This window comes from Canis lupus, chromosome 10 (genome assembly GCF_003254725.2).
Source record: "Canis lupus dingo isolate Sandy chromosome 10, ASM325472v2, whole genome shotgun sequence".
Lineage (NCBI taxonomy): Eukaryota > Metazoa > Chordata > Mammalia > Carnivora > Canidae > Canis > Canis lupus.
Window position 1 is genome coordinate 25,770,312 of NC_064252.1, and position 23,463 is coordinate 25,793,774.

At 39.0% G+C, this 23,463-nt stretch overlaps 1 protein-coding gene and 1 long non-coding RNA gene across 8 annotated transcripts in view; one reads left to right on the top strand and one right to left on the bottom strand.

The window, feature by feature from the left end:
• TNRC6B (trinucleotide repeat containing adaptor 6B) overlaps nucleotides 1-23,463 on the bottom strand; it is a 243,814-nt gene that overhangs the window by 194,500 nt on the left and 25,851 nt on the right. The gene's annotated exons all lie outside the window — the stretch shown is intronic.
• Nucleotides 2,136-19,359, top strand: LOC112667482 (uncharacterized). Of its 3 annotated transcripts, none has more exons than XR_003141146.3 (5): nucleotides 2,136-2,268; nucleotides 2,882-2,975; nucleotides 11,233-11,351; nucleotides 17,656-17,747; nucleotides 19,188-19,359. It is a non-coding gene; the product is annotated as an uncharacterized LOC112667482 (long non-coding RNA). The 3 variants fall into 3 exon arrangements; XR_007413432.1 differs by having other exon boundaries at nucleotides 11,249-11,351; XR_003141148.3 differs by lacking the exon at nucleotides 17,656-17,747.

Consider the following 23,463-nt stretch of genomic DNA (forward strand, 5'->3'; position numbering starts at 1 on the left):
ACCACTGAGCCACCCAGGGATCCCTAAACTGCTCTTTCAAGTACTATTCATTTATGCTATCACAACCTTCTATACTGCTTACATTCAATCTCCCTTCTATCAGTCCTCATCTAATATATTAATCTGGTTGATTCCACAGTTGGGGCTCTAGGCAGTCAAGAAAAGAGGAAATGCACCACATATGGGAAATTATGATTAAAAAGGAGCCCTTGAAATTGGTGATGAAAAGATGAGGGGCGCTGGGATGGCTCAGACAGTTATGTGTCTGCCTTTGAGTCAGGTCACGATCCCGGGGTCCTGGGACCTGGGATCCTGGGACTGGGCAGTGGCAGGCTTCCTGCTCAGTGGGGACCCTGCTTCTCTCTCCTGCTGCCCCTCTCTCTCCCCCACCCCTGTTGAACACACACACACACACACACACACACACACACACGCCCCCCCCTTGCACTGTTTTTCTCTCTCAAATAAAATAACATCTTTAGAAAAAAAAGAGAAAAGATGAATTATTATTCAATAAATGGGTTTGGAGGAACTGGCTAGTTGTTGTGGGAATGGAGAATGGAAAGCCATATTCCTCACTTTGTACATCTTACTCCATACACCAAAATAAAATTCCAGGTAAATCAAACACTTTAATTAAAACAAAGGAACATGAAAATAGTGGATTAAATCATCATAAAAATATTTTTATCATCTTCAATAAGTCTTCCTAAAAGCATGATAATTTCACCCAGAAGACTTAAAAGAAATTTCTAATAAATTATATTACATAAAAATCTGAAAACCTTTCTATGGCTAAAAAAAGATCATAAAATAAAAAGACATACTAATTAAACATTTGTAGTGCACAACAGGTAAAGAATTCTCTCACAGGGCAGCCCTGGTGGCTCAGCAGTTTAGCACCGCCTTCAGCCCAGGGTGTGATCCTGGAGGCCTGGGATGGAGTCCCACATCAGGCTCCCTGCATGGAGCCTGCTTCTCCCTCTGCCTGTGTCTGCCTCTCTCTGTGTCTCTCATGAATAAATAAATAAGATCTTTAAAAAAAATTCTCTCATATTCTTAAGGAAAAAAATGAACCCAGGGTACCTGGCTGGCTCAGGAAGTGGGATGTGCAACCTTGATCTTGGGGTCGGTCATGAGTTCAAGCCCCATGATGGGTATAAAGATTGCTTAAATTAGTAAAAATTAAAGAAAAAAAAGAACAAATCTAATTAGATAATTGCCCAAAGGAAAAAAATACACAATTCACAAAAGAAAAAACACAAAGGATGTAAAAAAAATAATACTTAAAAAAAAAGATTTTTTTTTATTTAGCAAATTGGCAAAGATTAAGAAGACCAAGGCCAGGTGTGGGGACAGCAGTGCTGTCACATATTGCTGGGAGGATATAAACTGCCTTTCCACAGCATAAAATGACATCTACCAAAATTTAAAATACGCATTTCTTTCATACAGCAATTCCACTTCTAAGAATGAATTTTACCAAAAATACAAGTGTACAAATATATTTGTATACAGATGTTCATTGCTTCTTTTGGACTATTTGCAATCCCGACCTTAATCCTGAGCAACCTTAATGTCTTAAAGTCAACCGCTTTGGAGATTGGTAACAGAAATAACAAAATATGCTGCAGCCATTACCAAGAAGGAGGCAGTGTAACACAGAAGATGTTCACAACATCTTATTACATTAAAAAAAAGAGCCATCATAAAACATGTGTAGTTTAATCCCTTATTGGTAAATATATATAATTATAATAGGTAACATATACATAACAAAATTTATATATTTGGGGAGGTCAAAAGTTATACATGGGTATTTGACTGCATGGGGGACTGGTCCCCCGAACCTTGTGTTGTTCAAGGGCCAACTGTATACATATAACACATACATATTATATACTACATAGATTATATATATATGTGTATATATATACATACACACATTTATAATGTATATAGTATAGTATATATATTATAAGCCAGTATGAAAGCATATGGGGAAAAGTCTGGCAAGACATACAACAAACCACAGGTACCTTGAGGAGTGAGATGGGGGAATTGTCCATTTTCTTCTTCATAAACTTCAAGTTCCCTTAAGGAACATGAATTGCTCTTATAATAAAAAGTAAATGTGATGTCATTCCTTTGTCCGAAAGTTCTAAAGCCTCCCGCCCACAGAGAATATAGTCCAGGCTCCTCAGTCAGATGTCAGGATGGCTATGTCACCCCTATGCATCACCAGCGTAAACTCCTCTACTGAATAGGGTAAGTTAGGCAGGGTGTCTGTTCTCCCTCCTTCACTGTATCCCTGTGGAAGTCCAGTGCCACTGTTGATAACCTTTACTGCCATTATCAAAGCTTTTATTGTGATAGGCACACTGGAATGGCATTCTACTTTGTTCTTTTCAGAACAATGTTGACAGAGCTGCTCAAATAAATTAATAGATTCCTTCAATTGCTTTTGTAAGAAAATAAGTTCACATGCCAATGTATGGGCTGGCCAATACAATCCCACCACTGAAAACCAAAATGTAACATGTTTTTTGGCTAATAAATATTAAGAAAGAATGTTTGGTTTTCATAGCCGTTTGTTGGCATATGTTTCCCATCCTATGTAACACATGGATACGATATTTAAAATTGTTCTGGAGCAAAATATTGAAACGATTTCTTAGAAGACACAAGAGGTAGAGTCAGTTTGGGTTGGGGTGCAGTGCAGAGGGACCACCAAGTACTCAGACAACACCCTAATCCAGTCCCACTGTTCATCCTGCAAGCCCAACTTACTCTGTTGTTGAGGTACAGTGATGTCACACCACCTATATGCCAGCACAAGTTTGACTCAGAGTTCGTTAACAGAAACATCATGTCTTTGCAGGAAATCTGGAGGCTTCCCAAAAATGTAACACTGTGATTAACAGAACCTCTTCTCTGCTCATCTATAACAGCAAGGGTTTCTTAGACTTCACTGGGTAATATCAGCTTTATTCTAACTCACTACTTATGGCTGACAATTGTCCTTGCAGACCTCCTGAGAAATAATTAACCATTTCAGTAGTACCCTGTGTCTAAAGATCTGGAATCTGAAGTCTTATAAAATTTTGAGCCAGAATCGGGGGGCACTTAGTGGCTGACTACTTATTATGGATGCCAATGTGTTCAATACAACAGACAATACTTTTTAAAATCAATATGATAGTTGTATTTGTGTTTATAAGACAATCAGCTTGATAAAATACAAATATTTGGGTAAGGGATGAGAGGCGTGCAGAGGAGCTAGAGTACATGGAAGGCCTAGGCTAAAGTCACTAGGTCAGTGAGCTGATAAGGATATGGATAAACCACTATAACTGTCAATGACATTTCCCTTGAACATGAAGGTTATAGGTTATAATGCATACATAGGTACAGTGTTTGTTTTGATGTCTAACTCACCTACCAACTATGGGTAGAATGGGGGTACTTTACTCATATATGTATTCATAGTACTTGACACAGAGCAGGTACTCAGTAAATGTTTGCTAAATTAATGAAGCATATGCTTTAAGAAAATATACATTACACAATAAAGGGGCACATGGAAAAAGCTGGTAGTTGCCTACATTTCCTAATGCAATCCAGATTTGGTTGGGGTAAGCCTGTACTCAGATTTCCCAAACTTTCTTATGAATAGAGGTGGCCATGTGTCACAGCTCCGGTCAATGAAATATCTTTCACTAGATGAGGTACAGATTTTGTACTTCACCCTTCCCCCCGTCTTGTAGGGGCTGGGGGGTAGGCAAGCAGAGAAGTGCACTCACCACTATCAGAAGAGACACATCTAAGAATGGATAGAAGGAATCTGAGACATTAACATCACTGTGGAATGACTGCAACAGCCTTGGACTAATTACTTCTCAATTTTATACCATGTAAGAGAAAATAAATCTCTATTTGGTTAAAGCAACCAGGTTTTCCATTACATGTAGTCTAATTCATCCCTAATTGATAAAAGTAGCTATATATAGAAGGAAGAATTATGAGGCTATTGTAGTAATCCAAAGAACAACAATTTTATCCTAATAACTAAGTATAGTCTTCTTCTTCTTTGTGATAATTATAAATAATTCTACGGTGCATGATATCATTAAATGACAGCAATCTAGCTAGCAGCTCAACAGTGATTTGAGATTATCCAACCAAATCAAAATGTTTGGAAAGAGTGGTAATGCTTATACTGCACTGACACACATTGCAGTGTTGTCAGCACTAAGATCAACTAGAACAGATGAACTCCAAGATCACATGAAATTAACAATAATCTCCTCTCAACTACATGGAAGTGGCAATCATAACCCGAGTGGAAAAGGAAATTGAAAACATTTCAAAAAAAACACCTGCAGAAGAATGCTACTATTCTAGCCACATGTTAAGCCTCCTTTATCAGATACATTCTACACTCAACATCTGGCCTTTCCACAGCTAGTGCCGACCAATTCAACATTAAAGAATACTTCTTGTTTAAATAACCACCACCGGGAAATTTTAATCCCTCTCAAGGGCAGTTCAGTTGTAGTTCATATTCATTTCGAAGAAATGAAAGTAAAATATGTTGTTCTGTCCTCTGTAATTCTTATAAATTAGTACTTAGATCTAGAAACTAGATCAATTTGTATTGGAAAAGGAAGGCATACGTTTTATGCAGCACTAGCTAATGGAAACTAATAAGCTTTCGTTTTTTTATTTATTTTTATTTTTTTTATTTTTTTTATTTTTTTTAGCTTTCGTTTTTTTAAACAAGAGGTTCTTTAAAGTATCTTTATGAACTAAAAAAATGTTTCAATTAATGTTTTTATTGGTAATTCTAAATGTCTCATCATTGACCAAAGGGAGTCAATTTGTGTGTGTGTGCTCTTGTGTCCTTTTGATGTGACCCTTGTCACAGTCTTTGATGACTTCCTTGCTATATGGTATAACAGGAATCTCTACATTTATCTTGTACAATTCCTGCTGCAGGCCAGGAACAGGTATCCAAGGAATCCTGCTTCCTTTTAGTGAGAATTGGCATTTCAAAATCATAATTGAGGCATTAGGGTTACATACTACCTATTCGGTTGATCATTATTTCTAGGCCTTTTCAGTGCAATGTGTTAGGCAGTATTTTTAAAGATAAAATCTATCAAGAGTTCATACTAAAACTTCCAATTCAAAATGCAGTTAATCAAGAGAATGAGAAGACAAGCCACAGAATAAGAAAAAATATATATACAAATTATATATTTATATATAAATATAAAAAATTTATCTGATAAGACTATTATCCAAAATATATGAAAAACTGTTAAAACTCAACAATCAGAAAATGAACAACTCAGTTAAAAAAATGAACAAAAGGGGGCATCTGGGTGGATCAGTCTCGTCGAGCATCTGACTCTTAATTTCAGCTCAGGTCATGATCTCGGGGTCATGAGATCAAGCCCTGCATTGGACTCCTCAGGCATGGAGTCTGCTTGGGATTCCCTCTCCCTCTGCCTCTGCTCTCTCTCTCTCTTTCCAACAATAAATAAATTCTTTAAAAAGGGGGGGGGGTACCTGGGTTCCTCAATTGGTTAGGCATCTGTCTTTGACTTGGGTCATGATTTCAGGGTCCTGGGATCAAGCCCTGTGTTGGGATCCCTACTCATTGAAGAGTCTGCTTCTCCCTCTCCCTCTGACCCTCCTCTTGCTCATGTTCTCATTCTCTCTCAAAAAAAAAAAAAAAAAAGAGAGAGAGAGAGAGAGAGAGCTGGATGAGACACCTCACCAAAGAAGACATACAGATGGCAAATAAGTATATGAAAAGATGCTTGACCTTGCATGTCATTAGGGAATCACAAATTAAACTATAAGGGACGCCTAGGTGGCTGAGTGGTTTAGCTCCTGCCTTCAGCCCAAGGTGTGATCCTGGAGTCTCAGGATTGAGTCCCACATCAGGCTCCCTGTGTGGAGCTTGCTTCTCCCTCTGCCTGTGTCTCTGCCTCTCTCTCTCTCTCTTTCTCTGTGTGTGTGTGTGTGTGTGTGTCTCTCATGAATAAATAGATAAAATCTTTTTTAAAAATTAGATATAAGATACCACTAGCCACCTATTAGAACAGCCAAAAACTGAAACACTGACAATACCAAATGCTGGAGAGGATGGCGGAACAACAGGAATACTCATTCATGGCTGAAAAGAATATAATATTGTATAGCCACCTAGGAAGATGGCTTATGATTTCTTACAAAACTAAACAGTCTTACAATCCAGCAATTACATTCCTTGATATTTACCCAAAGGAACTGTACATCCACACAAAAGCCTGTACACTGATACCTACAGCAGCTTTATTCATAACTGTTTATACTTGGAAGTAACCAAGACACCCCTCAGTAGGTAAATGGATAAATGAATTGTGCTATGGCCAGACACTGGAATATTATTCAGTGCAAAAAAGAAATAAGCTATCAAGCTATGAAAAGACATGAAAGAAACTTAAAACTATATTTCCAGGTAAAAAGGCTACATACTATATGATTCCAATTATATGACATCTGGAAAGGCAAAACTAGAAGGTAGTAAAAAGATTAGAGGTTATCAGGGGCTCTTGAAGAGGGAAGGATGAATAGGGGGAACACAGAGGATTTTTAGGACAATGAAACTATTCTCTATACTGTAATAGTGAGTATACATCATTACACATTTGTCAAAACATACAGATTGTACACCACCAAGAGTGAACCCTAATGTAAACCATGGACTTTGTATGATAATGAGATGTCATTGTAGTATCATCAGTTAGAGCAAATGATCCACTCTGGTGCAGGATGCTAACCACTAGGGCAGCTGGGGAGGGAAGGAGGTATGTAAGAACACTGTACTTTCTGCTTAATTTTACTGTGAACCTAAAAACTGTTCTAAAAAAATACTCTATTAAAAAAATCAAGTTAACAGCATTAACCTCTTTTATTTTACATCTGTAACTCCTTTCACCCATGTTGAGATTCTGGGTCTCAGAACGCCTGGGTGGCTCAGCTGTTGGGCGTCTGCCTTTGGCCCAGGGTGTGATCCCGGGTTCCCGCCTTCGTCCCACATCAGGCTCCTTTGCATGGAGCCTACTCTCCTTCCTCTGCCTGTGTCTCTGCCTCTCCGTGTCTCTCATGAATAAATAAATAAAATCTTTATTTTTTTAAAAAGATTTTATTTATTTATTCATAGAGACACAGCTAGAGAGAGAGAGGCAGAGACACAGGCAGAGGGAGAAGCAGGCACCATGCAGGGAGCCTGATGTGGGACTCGATCCCGGGTCTCCAGGATCACACCCTGGGCTGCAGGCGGCGCTAAATCGCTGCGCCACCGGGGCTGCCCTTTTTTTTTTTTTTTTTAAAGATTTTATAAATAAAATCTTTAGAAAAAAAAAAGAGAGAGAGAGAGAGATTCTGGGTCTCAACAACACAGGAAATGATAAAATGTCACATAATTATTCATATGTATTATCTGACAATACACATACAACAGTCTCAAAATAAAGAATAATAATACTGACACCATCACAAATAATATATAGGTTTTGTGGTCATAATCGTTTTTTGAAATTCTTTTTTTTAAGTCCTTACAGTAGTTACCACTAAGGATATAAAACTCAAATGACTGAGTTTTAAATTTTAGGTTCTTTGCTTCTTATTATTTTCAATTTTTAAGGACTCCTTTTTTTTTTAAGTTAACTTTGCCTTATAATCATTTAAATCATTGCATCAAGTCAAATCTACAAATAAGCTATAGTCAAAGCAGTCTAGTTCCTAACTCTGTCTCCTCTACCCTATTTCCCTTCCTTCATCTCTCATAATCTTTTAAGCTTTTATGATTTATTCTTCCATTAAAAAAAAAACATAGACTGCAAATATTGACATCAAAATGTGCTAGAAATCCTCGTAGAGTGAATGGAGGAATGGAGCAGGAAGACCACTGGTTTGTAGTTAGTAGACGCAGTGTCCAGTTACTGTCTTACTATTTATTAGTGGACCAAGGGGAATTATCTAATTTTTTAGAGCTTCACATCCTTTTCTATATTGTGAAGAAGCAATAGATATCTACCTTATATAGTTGCTATATGAGGATCAGATAAGAAAATCTTTTAAAAGGAAAATTATATAGAGTACATTCTTGGAGTAATGGCTTCTGAAGATTAGCCAAAAATAATTGTTTATAATAAAAAATCTCTTTCCTCTTAGGTACCAAATAAGCAGGTATCATATATTCCTTTATTAAGAAAGAACCTTCAGGAAGTAGGGGGAGAGAAGCTGTAGTCAAAGTTCCCAGCAGGCTAAGCTTTCCCCAGGAGAAGGACCAAGGGGTCCTGGAAAGTGACATGTGGAAATCTGGTCCTTGGAGTCTGGGACACTAACAGTTAAGTGGTCGTACCTCTGAATCTCTAAGGGAGATTGTGGCCAATAGTGCCCTGCAGACGCAGCCCTGCCAGCATCTGTAGGCTTTCTCCTATCCCTCTGCCTTCTTCTGTCTCCAGTAAATCAGCTTTCCTCAGTTCCTCCAAGGCTTCAAGCTCTTTTCCTCCCTCAGCACCTTCACACACATTAGTAGTCCCTTTGCCAAAGGGTCTTGCTCCAAATGATCAAACGATCATCTGGTCAATTCCTACTTTTCCTTCCCATCTTTGCTTAAATGTTACTTTCTCAGAGAGGCCTTCCCTCACCTTCCAGACTAAGTCAAATACCCTGATCACTTACTCTTTCAGTACCCTGTATTTTTCCTAAAATGTATGTATCAGTGTTTGGCCTTACATATGCAGTAATGTAATTGTTTGATTGTCTTTTTCCCAGTAGAGTTCTGTGAAGATGAGCATATGTTTTGCTTATTTCTTTACTCCCAGTTCCTAGTGCCATATATAGTATAAAGCAAGTGCTCAAAAAATATTTGTTGAAGGGCAGCCCACGTGGCTCAGCAGTTTAGCACCGCCTTTGGCCCAGGGCATGATCCTGGAGACCTGGGATCGAGTCCACGTTGGGCTCCCTGCATGGAGCCTGCTTGTCTCTCTGTCTCTCTCTCTGTCTCTCATGAATAAATAAATAAAATCTTAAAAAAATATATTTGTTGGGCAGCCCCGGTGGTGCAGCAGTTTAACGCCACCTGCAGCCCGGGGTGTGATCCTGGAGACCCAGGATCGAGTCCCACATCGGGCTCCCTGCATGGAGCCTGCTTCTTTCTCCCTCTGCCTGTGTCTCTGCCTCTCTCTTCGCTTTCTATGAATAAATAAATAAATCTTTAAAATACATATATATATTTGTTGAGTGAATGAAAAGCATAATGCATCATATATAAAACTGTTGAACTATGGGCAGCCCAGGTGGCTCAGCGGTTTAGCACCACTTTCAGCTCAGGGCGTGATCCTAGAGACCCGGGATGGAGTCCCACGTTGGGCTCCCTGCATGGAGCCTGCTTCTCCCTCTGCCTGTGTCTCTGTCTCTCTCTCTCTCTGTCTCTCATGAATAAATAAATAAAATCTTAAAAAAAAAAAAAAACAACAACTGCTGAACTAGATCCTGAATACTGGAAAGAGGGAAGGATCAAGCTGTTAAACACTGGGGGGGAAAATCTACATTCCAGAGTCATATTATAATTATTCCATTATTCCATTCCCCTCTAACTTGATTTATACTTTAAATATACATTCAACTTGTATTATCTATTCCCCTCTATATGTAATAAAGTGAGTTTCAGTAATCAAAATATCCAGAAACCAGGCTTCCTTATGCCTGTCTCAAAAACTAAGATTTTTCACTTGTGATGCAGCATAAGCTGAGGGTATTATGACAAAGCAAAAATTTCCAAAATACAATACCACAGTCTCCTAAAAATGCTATGAAGAAGGCCCACAGAGAGGTGGAATCTAGAGATAAAAGAGACTTAAGAAATATAACAACCAAATGCTATAATAATAATCTTTAAACACTACCTGGTTTATGTAGCCATGAATAGGAAAAGCTTATTAGTAATTCTCTTCAGTGCACATAGTGAACAAAGTATGGCAGACAGAGGATACATAATTTAAAAGGGAAGTTAAAACTTCATTTATTTTTCTACTCAAGCTTTCACTTTCCAATTTTCTTATAAACAAATGAACAAAACCACTCTGTGGTTATTTTCATACATCAAGAAAAAGGATAAAATTTCTATCCATTAGAACACCTTTTCTAACTCTATAGATTTTGATAAGCAACTACTAAAAAGACTGCTGTACATGACCAAGCATCCTAAACTCCCATATAGCCTTTTCCACTGAAAGAAACCAGAGCTCCTTAAAGAAATGGCTGAATCAGGACTGGGACAGAAAATGTACATGATAAGTCTAGACATCCTGCCAAATCAAAAAGCAAGGAGAGTATAAAAAGTCTTCAGAGGTCAACTTGAAGAGGCTCCTCCTATTAGTCAAGAATAGGAGTACAATGTGAAGCATCAATTTAAAAAATCACTGCAATGGACTCACATCTATTAAGTACCTTAAAAACCCTTAAGTTTATAATGATATTTTTTTTTAAATATGACTGTTCTCCTTTGGACCATTAATGCTAGGAACCATGTTATTATGAAAACTGGTAAGTAAAGGGAAAGAATCAAACATTTAACTTGCTTTTCCTGAATGAGGTCTACCTCAGATTAACCATAGAATTGATATGGGAAAGTTTCTCTAGCTAATTAATAGAGACAAATGACAAAATTAGAATACTACCATTTTATAACATAAATTAACATAGCTATGCATTGATCTTCAATACCCGTTAACATCACAGTAAGATGAGACAACTGCTATTACGTGCCTACTGATGGAAGTAAACACTTCCTATTAAGTATTCTTGCCAAATAAAAAGAACATGAACTAGATCAAGCCTCTAGATACAACTACCAGTTTACACAAAATACAAAATAGAAGAATACGTTAAACATACCACAGAGATGCAATTAGCAAAATCTAGAAGGTGAGAAACTGTAAGACAGATGGCCAAATTTATTTTTAAGATAACTCAAGAAGGAAAAAAAGAAAGGGGACCCTAGAGATAAAAGAGACTTGGGAGACATACTAACCAAATGGTAAACTGGTGCTTGTTTGAACCCTGATACAAACAAATCAACTTTATAAAATCAGGGGAAATCTGAATATTGATTTTTTTGGTGTATTAAGTTTTTAGATGTGGTAACTGTATTATATTTGTTTTTTAAAGAATCATTATCTTTTAGAGATACACACCAGAATATTTATGAAGTATGCGTGAAAGGCTGCAGTCATCTACAGGTCTCTCTAGGGCTGAAGGATCTCCTTTCACAGGGGCTCCCTCCTATGGTGAGTGTTAAGCTGGAGGTCTTCGCTCCTTTCCACACAAAACTTCCACAGCCTACTTCAATATCCTCACAGTCCAGCAGGCCACCTTCTCACAGAGTGAGTGGCCTAAGAGAGCAAGGCAGAAGCTACAACCTAGCACCAGAAATCAAGTGCCATCATTGCCTCAATATCCTACTGGTTACCCAGGTCAACCCTATTTATTCCACATGAGAGAGGACTGCACAAAGGCATGAACAGCTGGAGATGAGGATGATCAGGGCCATCTTGGAGACCGCCTACCACATCATGGCACTTAAGCTTCTGACCATGACTTTTAAAACCCTTTATCCTCCTCTGGCTCCTAATGCACTTCAACCTCATTTCATTTTCTTCTTAATTGGTCTAATAAGCTCCACTTCACAGGCCTCCTTTCTGTTTTACAAAGGTGAGAGGTTCGTCTGTATTAACTGCTCCCTTGGCCTGGATTATTTCCTCCACTAACCATCTTACCATTCAGATCTAACCATAGTGTCACACCTCCTTAGAGAGCCCTGCCCTGCCCACCCCGTCAGAAGGAGCCGTCTATCCCTTTTCTGTCCCAAAACCCAATTTTAATTCTGTGCACATCACTTACCACTATCTGATATTTTAGCACATCTGGCTCAGTGTTAAACTCTTCAGCACAATTAGTCATCACACTCAACATAACTTCAAAATCCAAATGGGTGACCTAGCCAAACTGCTGGCCTCTCTGTTCTGTACACTGCTCAGCTCCAAGGACACTTTCCTTCACTGTACCTCAGCCACACACTCCCACTGTCACACCAAACTCAATCCCTCTTGCATCTCCTCCATACTCAATCCACTGTTTGATCCTTCTAGGTCACTTATTCGAGTGACCTATGAAAAACAATTTTTCAATTGCCACAAGACCTTCAATCCCTTGACCCCATCCTCCCTCTCCAGATTCCCCTTTTCTTTTTCTCTTAGATTTCATAAAGTTATAATTACTTCCTTGCTAGAACCCTCAACTTTCTTCCAAGGTGTCTTTCTCTGAAACTCCGTAATGCCAGAGCTCAAGAAACTATCCTCTACAAACCAAAAATACTGATGAAAAAGCATTCAAGTAGGCAGATTACTTTCACTATAAATTCGAAGTCACTAAACAGGCAGTTTTAACTCATAATCCACAAGATTTCACTGGTAAATGCTTCCTAATTCTTCCCCTCCCCAAGAAGGCTCTCTCTTACTCATTTTTCCCTTCTCTATGACTCTCATCTTTTTTAGCTAGTGTCCTTGATTCTTCATTGAGAACTACAAAATCTAAAATCAAGACTAGAGGGGCAGCCCGGGTGGCTCAGCGGTTTAGCTCCACCTTCAGCCCAGGGCCTGATCTTGCAGTCCTGGGTTTGAGTCCCGCATCAGGCTCCCTGCATGGAGCCTGCTTCTCCCTCTGCTTGTGTCTCTGCACCCCTCCCCTCTCACTGTGTGGCTCATGAATAGATAAATAAAATCTTTAAAAAAAAAAAAAAAAAAAAGACTAGAAATCTGTCTTCTTGTGACCAGTTGTATAATCTACCTGAATCTGCATCCAATCTCACTTCTTTCCCTTATTTCAACAGAAGCCAACTGTCTCCTCTTGAGGAACAATCCCTCCACTTATGCGCCAATCCCATCCCTTCTTCCCTACTTATGAACTCCAATCTTGTAATTATCCTCTCTTTTTTCTCCATCAACCATTACACACTTTTTCCTGAATCATTCCCATCTGTGTATATTTAAGCTCTAGTGTGGCCTCTCTTAAGAAACAAAAATTCTTCTTTGACCCCTATAGCCCCCTTTGGACATTACTCCATTTCTTTTTTTTTTTTTTTAATTTTTTATTTATTTATGATAGTCACACAGAGAGAGAGAGAGAGAGAGGCAAAGACACAGGCAGAGGGAGAAGCAGGCTCCATGCACCGGAAGCCCCACGTGGGACTCGATCCCGGGTCTCCAGGATCGCGCCCCGGGCCAAAGGCAGGCGCCAAACCGCTGCGCCACCCAGGGATCCCCTACTCCATTTCTCTATTCACTTCACAGCCAAATTTTGTTAAAGTGTTTAAAAAAAAAAAAATGCTATCTGCACTTTCTTACCTCCTATGCATGCTCTGTTCAATCCATTCTAACATGACTTCTGGAAGCCTCCATCACCAGCCACATGCATTCGTTCTGCCCACCCAATGACTAGTTTATGCTCTCATCCTACTGGGCTCCCAGCAGCTCTCAATTCTCTTCATCATTCCCTCCTTCTTTGGAATAATCTCTTGATTTCATTCAATCAGTGATTACTGAACTCTAGCCATGGCCAGATATGGCTCTAGGCACAGGCTGCAGATGCAGAGCTTCTGCGGTACCTCACTCTCTTGATTTCTTTTCTGTTTTTCACTCCTCTTACTTCTCATTTTCATCCTCCTCTGACCTAGTCTCTGAATGTTAACTTCAGAACATAATACCAATCCTCCTTTTCTTTACACTCTCCTTAAATAATATCAACCATTTCCATGGTTTTAATTATTATCCTGTGAAAACATCCAAAATTTTATCTGTAGCCTGGAACTGTCCTTGGAACTCTGGTTCTCTTTTGTTCAATGACTTAATTGACATTTCCACTTGGATGCCTCAAAGCGCCTCAAACTTAATGTAATCAAGTTTTAACTCTTGACTTTCCTTCCAACACATTTTTGCCTTAGTAAATCTCAGTAAATAACACAAGATACAGGTCTCAAGCCATTGATCTGGATTCCTCTCTCTCTCTCCTCACCTACGCCTAATCCACTAGCAAGTTCCCAAGCCTGTCTCCAAAATATATCTTAAATGTGTTCATTTTTCTTCACTTCTCTTGCTATTATCATCACTTGCTTAAACTACTGCTAACTGCTTCCCAACTGGTCTCTCTGCTCCCATCTTTGTCTCCCTCCAATCTTTCTGTTATACACCTTTAAAAAACAGAAAATGCATGTATAAACACACACATATGTGTGTATGTGTGTATATATATATACAATAGTCCTATCATGTTTCTGACAGATATAGAAACTCTCCCTCTGCTGGAAAATGAAGGAAGAAGAAAGCTTAGTATTTTCCAAGGCCATGAATGTGTGTACGTGTGTGTGGGGTGTACGCATGAGTGTGTGAACATGAGTACGTGCACATGAGTACACTAAATAAATGGACTATCTGAAGCTTAAAAAATAATAAAAAAATAAAAAACAGAAAATGAAATCAGCCTATTCCCTCCCTGGAAGTAGAGCACTACTTTAATAGCACTGCACTGTAACAGGAATACAATCTGGACACCTTCTCTTGGTCTTCAAAAGCATAAGTGATATGGTCTCCGCTTATCTGCCCTCCAACGTCTCTCTCCAATTCTCTCGCTCAAATACAGCTGTACTAACCTTTCAGTGTCTTGACTATGCTAAGACTTGTTCTCCTATGGCATGCTACATGCTAGTCCCTCCCTTGGGAATACCCTCGTCCCTGGCTGGCTCCTTCTCTATCTCTAGTCTCAGCTGAAATGTAAACTTCCCAGACCATCTACAACTATCCTTCCCAAAATTCAGCCTTTATTCATTTTCTTTACAGTACATAACATTTTATAATTATTCATTTAATTATTCAAAAATGTATCTTGAAAATGTACAAACATAAACCAAAGTAGAGCAAACAGTGCTGAGCCCGCAGATTCTAGTATTTTTATTTTTTCACTACTTCCCTTACTATACTTTAAGTTCCAAAGGATAGGTGGTATCTTTTTCTCTTTTTCATCCAAAGCCTTGCATGGTGCCTAGCTCATGATGAACACCCAGCTCATTTTTTTGTTTTGAATGAGAAGGAAAGTTGAAGATGACACTGAAGACACGGATGGCACCACTGAGAAAAGCAAAACAAGGAGGGGAGAGTTTTGAGGACAGCTGGTAATTTATTCACCAGTCTATTCCCTGCCAGGCTCTAGGGTAGGTGTTGGGTTTCAGAGATAAATAAGAGAAAGTCTCATATAAAGTCTAGCAGAGACAGATATAATAACAAGTAGTATTTATTCAGGGCCACATATGACCTGGATATAAGGTGAAGCATTTCAGAGGTATTGTCCCATTTAGTCCTACAACAACCCCATGAGGAAGGGATTATTATTATTCCATCTTGCACAGAAGGAAACAGGTTTATAGAAGTTAAATAACTGGTAGCAGAATAGGACCTGGGCAAATGATAAAGTCAGGTTTAGAACTTAAGCCATTCAGTTGTAAAGTCAAGCCACTAAATAGCACTATGTTTCCAGATGTGCACTCCCCTCTATGGCATCCTGAGAAACGCTCCAAAAGAGGCATGCACAAAGCGCAATGGGAGGAAGAAGAGAACTCTGAGGAGGAGAAAGGGCCAGAAGGCTCCTCCAGAGATGACCTGAAACAGTCTGAAAATTGAAACAGGAAATTGCTAGGCAATCTTATCCAAGGAAGCAGTACGTGCAAAAAAAAAAAAAAAAAGTATGCAGGCACTTGAAGGAGCATTGTGTACCTAGGATGCTTCCAAGGATTCCTTTGTTTTGTTTTTTACAGCTGAGCATAATGAGTATCATTGTGCTAAGGAGCTTTGGATACGAGACAAAAGATGATAATACTATGAGAAAGTTATGCATAAAGCACTATGAACACATAAAGGAAGGAGGTTTCTCGCAGCCTATGAGGGAATCTGGGAAGACTTCACAGAAGAAGAACCTATACTGGATCTTGAGGACAAATTAATCACATTTGGAGAAAAGGGCAGGCAAAGAGAGGGACTTGCACAAGCCATGGCCACTTGATGAGGCAAGGAACACCTGAGGAACCATGAGAATTGGATATGGCCAGATTTGGAGGGAGTGGATTATGCATCAGTAGCAAGAGATGAGGCTGGTAGTTAGGCACAGGTGTGATCTTCAATGTCAATGCTGATTATTATAAGATTAGAAAACAAAAAATGCCTCAAAGCCACAGTTATTTAAACAGCATGGTCCTCATACAGGAAAATATAACCCAGAAACAGATCTATGCATATGAAAACTGGGATCTGGTAGAGAATAAAGGTGGCATTTCAGATAAGTAAAGAAAGGACATATGATTTAATAAATGTCACAGGGAAAACTGGCTATCCAGTTGGGAAAAAAAATCAAGTTGGACTCCCTATTTCATATCATGTAAGAGAATAAAATTCATGGAGATTGGAGATTAAATATAAATAATATAACCATAAAATTATTTTTATAACAAAATAGTATTTAATGAAATAGAATATAAATTCTATAAGAATTTTTCAGTTAGAGATGCCTGGGTGGCTCAGCGGTTGAGCATCTGCCTTCAGCACAGGTCGTGATCCCGGGGTCTGGGATCAAGTCCTGCATTGGGCTCCTTGTGAGGAGCCTGCTTCTCCCTCTGCCTGTGTCTCTTCCTCTCTCTGTGTGTCTCTCATGAATAAATAAATAAAATCTAAAAAAAAAAGAGAATGTTTTCAGTTAAAATAGGAGACTTTAAAGGAATTTTGTTCAAATGGCAGACTAATGTGACTGGCTTACCAACATGAAAGTTACCAAGTTCATTTTGTTGGAAAATATTTTTTTCCTTTTTTTAAAAAAATATTTATTTATTTATTTATTTATTTATTTATTTATTTATTTATTTATTTATTTATTTGAGAGAGACAGAGACCAAGCACAACCAGGAGGGGCAGGGTGTAGGGAGAGAATCCCAAGCAGACTCCAAGCCAAGCACTGAGCCTGATGTGGAGCTTGATCCTATGACCCCGAGACCATTGGAGCCGAAAACAAGACTGGGTACTTAACCAACTGTGCCACCCAGGTGCCTCCCCCATACCTTTCTGCTAGTCAGAACTACCTGAAGCATACCAGAGCTTCAAGGCTAAGGGAAAGGCTTAAAAGGGAGAATTTCTTTTAATAAAAGTTTTCACTAAAACAAAACAAATAAAACCCACTGATTTTCAATAGTAATTAATTGTTGGAAAGGACTTATTTCCTTGCTCTAACCTGATTGGGTCAGGCCAGGAATTAAAACTCTTTAATATTTCATTTAGCACTCAAAGACATGTATGTTGAGTACAATATCTGAGCAACTAACCACTAGGCAGACTGGGAAGAGCACTTAAATCGGAGGCAGAAGACAGGGGTTTGAGAAATTACCACTTGGTAGTTAGCTGTGTGGTGCTAAGCTACTCACTGAGCCACTTAACTTATCTGAAATGCAACCTCATCACCTGTAGACTGAAAATGGTGATAACCTAGACTCCTCTCCCACAGAGAGCCTGCAGTGGGAATTGAATGAGATCATCTTCCTCCATAAACCACTCAATAAATATTTGTGGGATGACTGAATGAATATACCATATACAGTAAGTGTTTCACACATCTATAAATATATATGAACACTACAAAAAAAAACCCACCGACTCTTAGTTATAATAACCACTGGAACTTCATGATACAGATTTCTACCTAGAAGCCCGTAGTCCACACCTCTAGGCTTCTAAAACACACATCAAGATGGAGAAAGTCCCAGGGAAAAGCTATCCTACTACTTTCACTTTCCTCCTCTCCTCCTTTCTACCCCTTTCCTCTCCTTGTCCTTGCCTTCAGGAATAAGTAGAAAGCAAAGAGCTGGTTTTCTCTGCATGATTCAAATCAATGAAAGAGTCTCCTCTTTACAAATATCTCAATTAAAGGCCACATTTTATTTTAAAGTTTATTTGTTTAAGTAATCTCTACACCCAACATGAGACTTGAACTCTCAGGCCCCAAGATTAAGAGTCGCACACTCCTCCAACTGAGCCAGCCAGGCTCCCTAAAGGCCACATTTTAAATATAAAGGTATTTACCTTTCTTCTTGAAACATGGTGGTCGACTTTTACTACCATAAATTCAAATTTTCACTTCTCTGAATAAGCATTCCTTTGATAAGCAACCTTTAATCTTCCAAGCGGATATGCTTGCTATAGAATCTCCACCTCCATATTTTATGGAACACTTACCACAGTCACCCTTTGTTATAAACGTCTGTATATGTCTTAACTCCGTATGGCCTTACAAGTGCCAGCAAACTGTCTTTCAGTGCTTGTGGGGCTGAGCACGACATGACACTCAAAAAATTCAGAGTAAATGGGGCACCTGGGTGGCTCAGTCAGTTAGGCATCTGACTCTTGGTTTCAGCTCAGGTCATAATCTCAGGGTTATGAGATTAAGTCCCACACGGGGCTCTGTGGTCAGTGGGAAGTCTGCTTCTCTCACTCTTTGTCAAATCAATAAATCTTTAAAAAAAAATTCAGCATATGAACGGATGACTACACACTAGAAGTTCAGTATCACCTTAGGAGGTTGAAGCCTGAGTCAAAATAACTAAGATGGCCAAAACTGAGAAAATATACAATTCCATCTCAGCTCATGTATCTTTTATAAGCATCTACTATATGCCTGATACAGCCCAAGGTGTACCATGATGAATAAGACCCAGTCCCTATCCTTAAGGGGTTTAGAATTCTATTAACATTCAATTGTATTTTTTATTTTGATATAATCTCGGAATTACAGAAGAGTTGCAAAGATAGTGGAGAGAGTTCTCATATCACCTTCCTCCAGCATTCCCTAATACTAACACTTTATATAACCATAGTATAATCAGTGAAACTAGGAAATTAATATTGCTACATTAACTACAGGCTTTACTCTTTGTCACTTTTTACAAGTTTTGTCCTTTTTCTGTTCTCATTACACTTAGTTGTCACATCTCTGTCTCCTCTCAATTACATTTTAAATAACTACTTTTTCCCTGTTTATAGTAACTTGTTTTCTGCAAGTGAAAAAAAGTGGAAGGAAGAAAAAGAATAAATCTCTGATAATGCACTATGAAGAAATGAGCACTCCTACCATCTACAATCTACTGGTCTTTTTTTTCCATGTATACATGTATATACACATTTTACTTTTCTTAAAATAAAAAAAAATCTAGTCTTTTGTCTTTTTTCTCTTATTATTGTTTTTATTTTTTTTAATTTTTATTTATTTATGATAGAGAGAGAGAGAGAGAGAGAGAGGCAGAGACATAGGCAGAGGGAGAAGCAGGCTGCCTGCTTCTGTGTGTGTGTGTGTGTGTGTGTGTGTGTGTGTGTGTGTGTGTGTGATGAATCTTGAGAGAGAGAGAAAGAGAAAGAGAGAGAGAGAGGCACAGGCACAGGCATAGGCAGAGGGAGAAGCAGGCTCCATGCAGGGAGCCTGATGTAGGACTTGATCCCTACACTCTGGGATCAGCCCTGAGTCAAAGGCAAATGCTCGGGATCCCTGGGTGGCGCAGCGGTTTGGCACCTGCCTTTGGCCCAGGGCGCGATCCCGGAGACCCGGGATCGAATCCCACATCAGGCTCCCGGTGCATGGAGCCTGCTTCTCCCTCTGCCTGTGTCTCTGCCTCTCTCTCTCTGTGTGTGACTATCATAAATAAATAAAAAATTTAAAAAAAAAAAAGGCAAATGCTCAACCGCTGAGCCACAGAGGCATCCCAGGTGCTTCCCATTTTATACTGCTATTAATAACAATGCAGTGAATATCCTTGAATATGAAAACACTGTAACATATAATGTGATGGATAAACACAGAATATTAGTGATGCAGCCAGCAGAAACACCTAACCTAGCTTTGAGGAACAGAAAATCAGAAACACTTGTTGGAGGACACATACCTGAGATGGGCTCTGAAGAATAAATGTATTCCTTCATTTATTAGTATTCAACCAAACAACATTTATGGAGTGCCAGTTATACCCAATTACTATAGTGGTATCCAGAGATATAAAAGGGACTAAGGCTCTGCAAGGGAAGTTCACTGTCTAATCAGAGAGGCAGACACTTGAATAGAAAAAATACAACAAGATAAGTGCTATTATCACAGTGCTGTGTATGAATAAAGTGGTCTGGGAGCATAGAGAATATTTTTAAAAAATCAACATAAGAGTAGAGGAAGGAGTTATATCAAAGTTGATAAATAACACATATGAGAGAGGTTTTAGTGAAGTATGATTTTAATATATATCAACAATATGAAGGAGTTCCTTAAGACAGATAAATTATTAATAAGGATGCAAAGTATTCAGATGGAGAGAAGTAATTTTTTTATTATATTCTATACTGGTAAAACCAGGGCTAGAATAACATGTTCATTTCTGAAAACTCTTTTTAAGACTTTTAAGACAAAATTTGATGAATTTACACACCCATGTAACCACCACCACCATCAAGATACAGAATACTTCCATCATCCTCCATTTCTTTGTTCTTCATACCAGTCAATCCCCTTCACCCAACCTCCAGCCCCAAGCAACCACTGATTGGCCTTCTGTCATTATAGACTTGTCTCTTTTACAGTTTCATATAAATGGAAGCATATAGACTATACTTTCTTAGCTTCTGGCTTCTTCCAACCCAGGATGATTTTGAGAGTCAGCCATGTTGGTGTGTGTATAAGGAGTCTGTTCCTTTCTATTATCTGAGTGTTGTATTAATAAGACTGTGGATAAACTGTAATTAAAGAGAAAAGGGACTAGGTCATGAGATGAATAGAAGCTACGTTCGTTCTATGAGAAATCACTGAAAAAAATCTGGTTAACACTGAAAGGAGTACATTTGAAGACCTTTAATGTGGAGAACAGGCTTGACCAAAACTAATGGCTGCCCACAGAGACAGCTGAGATATTTAAATGGAAGTAGCATGGCTGACAAAGATGTTGTTGAAGGGACTCCAACTTCAGCAAGAGTCTGGACTTGATATAGTTCGTTTCTCCCAACCCTGAAGAGCTATGATTCTGTAATTCTCATGAATGAGAACATCACGCCATTATTAACCACTAAAATCTTAGCATGAATTTTTTTTTTTAAACCAAATTAGCAGGACACCCGGGTGACTGAGCGGTTGAGCGCCAGCCTTTCACACCCAGGGCATGATCCTGGAGTCCCAGGATGGAGTCCCACATCGGGCTCCCTGCATGGAGCCTGCTTCTCTCTCTGCTTGTGTCCCTGCCTCTCTCTGTGTGTATCTTGCACGAATAAATAAATTTTAAAAAATAATAAACCAAATTAGCTATTCTATCAGTCCCAGAGCTAGTATAGCATATAACTTCAAATATTTTGGGATGGTGAGGAGAGAAGTTCTTTAAGATCAGACAGTTTGAAGTCTAAGTAAGTCTCTATTCTGCCACTTACTGTGTGTCCAGGACTTAACCTCTCTATGCCAAAGTTTCTTCATTTGAAAATTCCCATAATGGTGGATATGTTTGCCCCAAACCAAAAACTTAAATCTTGTTGTTAGCAAGACCCTAGAGAATAAAATAGGAAATCTATGAGTTTTGATAAGTGGGGACCTGGTAATGCCCAAGATGCTAAGGCACTGTCTAGAACAGAGGTGATAAGCTAAGACCCACAGGCTAAATCTGATCATAGCCTGGTTTTCTGTGGCCCACTAGCCAAGGACAGTTTTCACATATTTAAAAGATTGTAAATGGGGCAGCCGGGGTGGCTCAGTGGTTTAGTGCCACCTTCAGCTCGGGGCATGATCCTGGAGACCCGGGATCATGCCCACGTCAGACTCCCTGCATGGAGCCTGCTTCTCCCTCTGTGTCTGTGTCTCTCATGAATAAATAAATAAAATCTTTTTAAAAAAGTTGTAAAGAAAACAAAGAATAATATGTGACATAGAATTTAGGGGACCCAAAAAAGCCTAACATACTAACTATCTGGACCTCTGCAGAAAAAATTAGCTAATCCAGGTCTAGAGCAGACAGGGCTCAATGTGGCTGGTGGTGAGTTATATGACTTTAAAGAGACAAACATAAAGACTATCCATCTGGTGAAAGGAGTACAGGAGGAAGAATTCCTTAAACATCTCTAACTTGGAGTTTCTTACCTGTAAATTGAAGATAAAAACAGTACCTCTCAACTTCTGCTCAGGCCTTGATGAAGCAATTAGTACCAGACTTGCCCTCCCATTATAAATAACTAGAAAATTGTGCAAAATATATGAAAAACTGCTTTAGGCATTGAACAACAGTTAGTACTATAATCCCTGAGGGAAGGGAACCAAAGGTGAGTCCTTTGAAGGCCCCGGCTCTCTGCTTGGAGGTATTTTCTATACTGTGGCATTGGGAAAAAGATCATAAGCTGACAGGTTAGATGACAGAATTCAGGGTTTAGGGAGGCCGAGAAGGCTGGAATCTGCCAGGGCAGACTGCATATAGAAACAGCTCCAAAATTCTGTGTAGGAGTCTCTTTGAGTCTTTGGCTCTATCAACCTGTCAGGTGGAATTCTACAAGGCTAGGCAAAGCCAAACCATTGGGGGGAAAAAATAACTAGGGGACTTGAAACTGAACAGTTCCAGAGCTGATAACCTGATGGGAGACATTTGAGCTCCTACCACCCAGAGTAGAGACTTCAATGAGTACTCCAGGCATTCAGAAGAGACCCTAGATGGGTCAGGTCTTATTAGAGGGCTAAATGCGGAAGCTTAAAATAAAGGCAATTCTAGATCCACCCTAAGAGTTCAAAATTAGCCTAGGAAAAAATCAATCTAACCCACAAGTGACCTAACTGCTTGCCAAAACAAAACTCAACTCTCTTTAAAGAAAGACAAGCTCGAGATACCTAATGTTGCAACATTCACAATATACAGCATTCAATAAAAAATTACTATATGCAAAAGAGGCAGAAAAATGTAATCCACAATTAAAAGAAAAAAAATCAGGGACACCTGGGTAGCTCAGCGGTTGAGAATCTGCCTTTGGCTCAGGGCGTGATCCCAGGACCCTGGGATAGAGTCCCACATCAGACTCCCTGCAAGGAGCCTGCTTCTTCTTCTACCTATGTCTCTCCCTCTTTCTGTGTGTCTCTCATGAGTGAATAAATATTTTTTAAAAAATCAGTCAATAGAAACAGACTCAAAAATGGCGAAAGTGATAGAGATGAGGATTTTAAAACATTATAAATATGCTTAAAATTTAAAGAAAAGCAATAAAACAAGGGGGGAAAAGTAAAAGATACAATAATAATCAAACACAAGTTCTAGAGAAGAATAAC